This window comes from Triturus cristatus, chromosome 8, assembly GCF_964204655.1.
Source record: "Triturus cristatus chromosome 8, aTriCri1.1, whole genome shotgun sequence".
In the NCBI taxonomy this organism is placed as follows: Eukaryota; Metazoa; Chordata; class Amphibia; order Caudata; family Salamandridae; genus Triturus; species Triturus cristatus.
The window spans coordinates 1,611,428,306-1,611,435,697 of record NC_140591.1 but is presented as its reverse complement, the minus strand read 5'-3'; the positions used below and the strand labels follow the sequence as shown (position 1 = coordinate 1,611,435,697).

Sequence of the window (7,392 nt, the reverse complement as noted above, 5' to 3'; positions counted from 1 at the left end):
TGGTAGGTGAAAGATGAAACCATACTTGCCGACCCCAGGCCAAAACTGACAACCATTTTACCATATGTCAACAGTAGAACATGCCTCAATAAGACATTGATAAGGGCCACCTGCATACCTCCTGGTGGCCAAAGGCCTTGTTGGCCAAGCAGCGAAATCTTCGCTCAAAGCAAAATACGAAAAAGACTTCTCGCGGCGCCCGCCACCCATGCGCCGGACAGGACACCGAGGATTCACCGAAAAACCCCAGATTACCACAAGCCAAACCATTGTCAGTCGATACTTTTATTTCCATAAGGTAACTAGGCCACAATTAAAGCGACGTAACAAGCCAAACGAGGGCCCGCCGCCTACATCCCTAGCTGCCAAGGTTTCATATTGCTATGTATGACATTTTCATAATGACCGCGCCCCTGTGGGTGACATTCCAAGGCTATAAATGACACTACAGTGGGAGCGAAATCCGTCAATGAAACGGCGCATGTCCAACCTACCCATGCACATTTACTGAAACATGTTAGGGCGGCGGGACCTGTGATGCTGACTGCCGGTATAGTTCAAATTGTCTCGCTGGCTCCAGAAGTCAACCCCATCATGGGAAAGAACTTTCCCTCAGTCTGTGCCCCTAACTGTATTTGCATTGAGTGGTCCTATAATGAAATTAATCAAATTGTGTGCTTGTGTGAGGCGTCTGCGAAGCATGGCTCATGTCGTGGCTGCTCAAACACGTGACGTAACCTGTGCTGACCTCGACACTGTGGGACTGTTGTTCAATGGACATGCTCAACTATGGCCTAATATTGGTCAAACAGTGCAGCACACGACAACGGAAATAAATTCCACTGTATCACACCACACTTACTTTAGGCAGTGCATAATTTTAAAATAACTGTCAGGCCAGGGCACCCGTCAAGAACCACTCCAGCTTCCTTCACCTATTGCCAGTGCCAACGCTGCCAAGTACCTGTGTGTAAGTGCGACTATTCGAGGTCTTCAGAAACCCCCAATTAATACAAACATCATGGGCAGTGGTCAGCCCGGTAGCCACTGGACCAGTATGTGGTACCTTCAGTGAGCTAGAGCTATCATCTATCTTCAGCAACGAACCGTGACCTGCAGCGCAGAGTGGTTGAGGTTCTGCTCAGTTACTCTTTGTCAACTGTGGAAGTCTGACCTGATGAATTCTGAAATTAGTGAACTCAGCTTGGAGCAAGGCATTACGACAGAATTGGGACATCTGTGGAAGGGAAGGGGACGTGAGACCAAACATTTGCTCTAACACTAATGCATCCCGCCTATCAACTGCACACCACCTAATGCACCTACCGTCTGTGCGTTATTAAATATAGCAGTAAAGCAGAGGTACGTGTGGCTACTGTACCCAAGGCTGTAATGTGCCCGTAAATAAGAAACCATCAACGTGATTAATGGCCCAAACCATGTCCCGGGGACCAGTTCCCGAACCTGACCTCCCTCACCATTTCTGCAAAACTTCTCAGACATTCCCCACAGACTGCTGCAGATAGAACAATTATACTGCTGTATGACCAGTAGGCAAAGATTGGGTGCTATGCAATAGCCGCATCAGCCAAACCTACACAGATGATCTGGGTTCAAATACACATTGAACAAAGCAGCCAAAGTTTAGACTGCTATGTGTGACCGTTCCCTAAGTCAGTGTAATTCGTGAGAATGCACCTATGAGTGACACTTTATCGTGAGCGTAATCCAAACAAGACGACGGCGAAAAATTCTCAGCACTTGCATCAGTTTGAGAAACAAAAACCCCTAGAGGATCGCACCCCTGCCGCAAGGCACCCGAAGCAGGAGGGCCCTTGGTGCGAAAAGTTTGCTGTTTGAAAGGGGCAGACTGACTGTGGTATGTGATCAGCCGCATGGCACGACATTCCTTTTAGATACCATTTTAATCACACCTTTAATGAAGCTGCCACTGTAACTGGAAAATTATCCTCACAAGAGACACAAACTCCATCTCTCAATTGTGCCAGTATCGCAGCACATCTTAAAGCTCAGAATTGGGCCAACAATCCCTACGCATTATCAATACTCATCTCCTTAAACCGAATGAAAGCCGATTCTGTGTGAGACCCAGGGCATTTTCCCTTGCAGTTAGAGGCGGACACTCGTTCCCACACATACAGCAAAGTACCTCGGCTGAAATTGTTTCCTCAAATCACTCTGCCTCCCAGGCCTGCGCGGGGCCGGGCACCGGCCCGCCGAGATTATTGCAGCGTTACTTAGACTATAAAGAAGAGTTAGAAATTTTGCCAATTTATGACACTTTGACAGCTTTTGCGGAACTCAAACCCTTGTCCTGTGTGGCCCGTTACAACCACCGGTACAAGACGTACCATTGAGCAATAGCTCCTGGTAAAGCGCGAAGCCATATACCTTTGCTCGTGTTGCCAGCAAGCGCCACGCTCGATTCCCCGTAAATGCACCTCACGTGCGGGGCGGCCATTACTGCGAACAAGCACATCCGTTGAAGGATAAAAGTAACGGGTGGCAATTTGGATCTGGTCATGCAACATAACTACCCGATTATAGGTCACAAAAATAGTTGCTTGCCAAATTCTGTCCCTAAGGGACCCCAACCTTAAGGAAGGGTACCGCACGTCTGGTGGTGCGGCACCTGGGGGAGGTAATGAAAGCATGAGAAATGAGTGGCTAGGGGAGGACGGCGCGCGCGAGGAATGGGCGGCAGGTCTACTGAAGGTGACTGGAGGATGTACGAATATTGTATGTCTCCCACTACGTCGTGCCGTCCCAACTGGCAATAAGTTCAAGAACTGCATCAACCAGGAGCTCTGCCCATGTGACTGCGCCCATACTTCGAGACCCGGGCATGAAGGACTGTGACCGCCCCAATCTCCTTGCCCTAACACCGGCCCAGCTGTGTCCGAAAGACCTCACAATTCAGCGCGTAAAGGCTTAACTCGTATAAAACTCTGTCAGGGCTGACACTAGGCGGCCCCTTATCTTGCGCCATACATACTCCCGCCGTGCTGCCTTTATTAAAGAACTCTACTAGCTAAACACTCCCAGCATGCCCTACAGGGGGATAGCTACACCTAGGATGGTAGTGTCCAATGCTAGAGTGAAATGTGCAAAGATTAAGAAACGCTTAAGATATCCGTCCAGTACCGAGCGAGACCCACCGGTCTGCCGGACACCTGGCACGATCCAAGAGAGAAGCGAGAGGTTAAAACAGTTTTTTTTTTTTTTTTTTTTTAAATCCGATAATGGAAAGCAGCAGCCAGCTGGCGGTGTGCACCTAGTGCTGGCAAGTGCGGGCCCGGGGAGATAGAGTGATTTGCCCAGGAACACAGCGCGAATGCGAAGGTGTTGGAGCGCTGTACAAACGCACCATACTTACATGCATATTCGGGCACTGGGTTAAAGTGATTTGCCCAGGGACACTGCACGACTCGAACCGAAGGTGTTGGAGCGCTGTACATAAGCACCGTCTGTACATGAATATCTGCCGCGGGGAGATAAGTGATTTGCCCTTGAGACACAGCGCGAACACGACCCGAAGATACTGGAGCGCAGTAAATGAGCACCAAATTCCGCACAAGTACGGGCGCAGGGAGAGAGTATACACCGCACGAACGCGACCCGAACTGAGTAGGAGCGCTGAGCCTGAGCGCCGTATTAAGTACAATTCGCGCACTGGGAGAAATTGAATCACCGCACGAACCCGCCCCGAAAGAAGTCGGAGCACTGTGCCTGGGCACCGTATAGACCTACATTTTCGGGCACTGGGGGTAAAAGCGCGCCCCGGAGACCGGGCTGCGGGTGTGCTAATGCAGGGCATAAGCACGCGAGGCAATGAGTCAAAGGCGCGTCGCGTGGGGGGGCGTCCCGTGCCGAGGTAGCCCCCCACCCACTAGGCCCGCCTCCGGGGGAACAACTAATGAAATATTATGTGGGCCCACCAGAGAGTACTGACTGAAGGAGTATAAATAAATGCCCGCAAATGGCGGCGGTGGGGTCGAACCTACGGCTCCAGAGAGACTTGAGCCGAAACCAGCGCCTTGGACCGCATGGCCGCGATAACCCAATACTCGGCCCCGGGGACAAGCACCACAGCCACCGGCCGCGTCCCCGAGGCGCGTCCAACTCAAACCTGCCGAGCCGTAGTAGCCCCCCCATCACCCCCGCCGGTCACGTGCACATGAGGAACTCATGCCTGGAGGCCAAAAGGGGCACTACTAAGAGTGCCCCGGCGTGACTAGGAAGCAGAGCTATGGGCATCGACCGCCTGGCTAAAGTTATTTCACATCGATCGAATGCATAACATAAATGTACAAACCAAGATGGCATCTCCCTTACTGCCTAGGCGCTAACCACGAACCGCGGGACCCCTCCCACACAGCGTCAAATGTAGACAACTCCCGAACGAGTGGGAAATGCGTAAATTCCCCCCCTCACCCGGATGTGGACTCAACCCTGGAGCTGTGGAACACACCGCATAATTCGCTTCAGTGCCCCTTGACCCAGCACATACTGTGCTGCCCCAGAAAGGAGGGGGCCCCTGACCCGGCCTCTCTAGCCCACAGTGGAATTAATAAAAGCGCGCATTATGCCTGCTGTGCATAAAAACATGGTTAGACGCCACGTAGTAAGTGACCGTGCCTTAAAGTCCGTATATTCAACCGTGAACTATAAACGTTCATCCTATAACAGCATACACACCGCTAACCATACATTAATAGAACATGGATTACTGTTGGATAAAGGTTAATTTTGGGAGGCGGGAGTTTGCATAGCGCGAGCTTGACCCGGATCGGGCAGCAAGCGCTTTCTTAGCACCAGTTACCTCTCATGCTTGTATGTACGCATAGTATTGTATGAAAGGGGAGGTAGCATTCCCCGTCGCAAGGATGGAAGAGGTCCTAGTGGCCTTTACAACACATATACGGACTTAAGTTATAACTTGCAACTAACAAGGGGCGCCTCCTTTGAAAACAGTAACCTGCTGACCTATTTACATCAAATGCACTCTGTAATCTACTTGGCATACGTTCTTATCAGGGACATCGACCCTCTGCACTAACTTCACCTTAGTCGAAACCTCAACTCCACAAAATGCTGATCTCTCTCCCGAAGAAAATTAATCACGAGTTATCTTGACCCACATGTGAGACCTGGTAATCGCCGCGGAAAGCGACGCTGCCTCCGGTGCTTCAAAGGACTAATGAACTCCCAAACCCGTAGCACCACAGTCGCACCGTCCTAAATCCAGCCCTGCCGGGGCCGACAGGTGGTGGTTTTTTAAATACATTTTGTCCGTAATGTTATAACTAAAATTGATAGACGGTTACCGTAATAGTCTCTTAAAAAGGACTTTTGGCCAGCAACAAAGACTGAAACGCGAGGGGAATTTATAATGCTGTGCGGTTCCGATTAGCAAAGGAAGCAAAAAGTGCGAGCATGCATGTACATTTTATACTTTTGGGAATACACGAAAGTTCACACGGTCCGAGGCCCAAGTCCGACTCACCCCTAAAGCTGACACTCGGCAGCCGAAATACCGACTACCTTGCTCGCGATAGCTTTCCCTGAATGCGCCCAAAGCACCCGTGGGGGCGGAGACAGAATATGTACCCCCCCTGGCTCCTCCCCGCCGGAAGCAGCTATCTGCTGGGGTCTCCCTTGGTCTATCCCAGGGACACGACCTCCCACCCCTGTGCCTTCCTGTGGCACTAAGGCGGCCGCCCTCAAAGGGGCGGGCCGCTGCGCAACCCCCCCCCCCCCCGGGCAGCCTTACATTCTCTGTTCTAAACACCGAAGCTTTGCACTGAATGATGGCGAGCGTCAGGCCGGACTGGAAACAGAAACCGGCCCTGACAAACTGCTCAGCCGCCCCCCTTCTGGAGTGAGGGGGAGTCCGCGAGCGCTCCCAGGAGCTTCTCACCACGCGGTACCTAACCACGGATACCTCAATCATCTCAGAGTATCGTTCATACGATGTGTCAGTTATAATGTTTGAATGAACTCTGAGAACTCAGTGCAGAAGTATGAGAGAATCCCTGACTGTGTTCTGTAGTCAAATGTTTCTTGGCGCTTGCTTCTCATTGGTGCATTTCTTGAGAACCATGTACTTGTGTAGTAATGTATGAAAACCTTTGTCTAAAGTCCTATAAAAGGACAGGTTTTTCTCTGTAAACCGAAAAAAAGCATTTCCCATTCTTACAAGTGGAATCTATACAGGATTTTCTATCGAACTTTACTGAGTTCATGACACTTATGATTGTATCGCTGACAGTGCAGTTACCGTTTTCTGGGAGGAGGTAGAGGCTTCCACTGCCTGGTTGCCATTTGTTGGAGGAGACGTCGGACGGGACTACTGGTCCCAGGAGCCTTGAGCGCCGCAGCTGAGTAGCGGCCCGCCCTCCCGCCATCCCGCCCACTACCGGGATAAAACACCTCGCGGAACCCGCTGGCGCGGGTCCCGCATCGCTGACAGTGCAGTTACCGTTTTCTGGGAGGAGGTAGAGGCTTCCACTGCCTGGTTGCCATTTGTTGGAGGAGACGTCGGACGGGACTACTGGTCCCAGGAGCCTTGAGCGCCGCAGCTGAGTAGCGGCCCGCCCTCCCGCCATCCCGCCCACTACCGGGATAAAACACCTCGCGGAACCCGCTGGCGCGGGTCCCGCATCGCTGACAGTGCAGTTACCGTTTTCTGGGAGGAGGTAGAGGCTTCCACTGCCTGGTTGCCATTTGTTGGAGGAGACGTCGGACGGGACTACTGGTCCCAGGAGCCTTGAGCGCCGCAGCTGAGTAGCGGCCCGCCCTCCCGCCATCCCGCCCACTACCGGGATAAAACACCTCGCGGAACCCGCTGGCGCGGGTCCCGCATCGCTGACAGTGCAGTTACCGTTTTCTGGGAGGAGGTAGAGGCTTCCATTGCCTGGTTGCCATTTGTTGGAGGAGACGTCGGACGGGACTACTGGTCCCAGGAGCCTTGAGCGCCGCAGCTGAGTAGCGGCCCGCCCTCCCGCCATCCCGCCCACTACCGGAATTACGGACCACCCCTATTTCCTATTGGATGTTATTTTGGCCAAATAGCACCAGCACCAGCCGAGCGGGACGCGACGCGGGACGCCCTGGACGAAGCCCGGACTAAGGGCGGACCCTCTAAGACCCTCATAGACACGAGGAGACTGGACCGGGCCAGAACCCCTGCCCGAACATCTTTCAACATAGACTCACCGTGTAAGTGTTTGTTTGTGGTGCTTATTGTACGAACATCATGTCCCTTGAAATCCCAACACCGGAGTTACCTGGCCAGGTGAAGTCGGTGGGTTTGGTAGATGGAACATTAGACAGGTATTTTAAGAAATCCCTACTTGATCCTTCAATTAC

General features: G+C 52.2%; 1 non-coding gene across 1 annotated transcript; it reads left to right on the top strand.

The window, feature by feature from the left end:
- The first annotated feature begins 4,867 nt into the window (after positions 1-4,867).
- Positions 4,868-4,989, top strand: LOC146806334 (U6atac minor spliceosomal RNA). The gene has a single exon (XR_014968128.1). It is a non-coding gene; the product is annotated as a U6atac minor spliceosomal RNA (small nuclear RNA).
- The last annotated feature ends 2,403 nt before the right edge of the window (positions 4,990-7,392 follow it).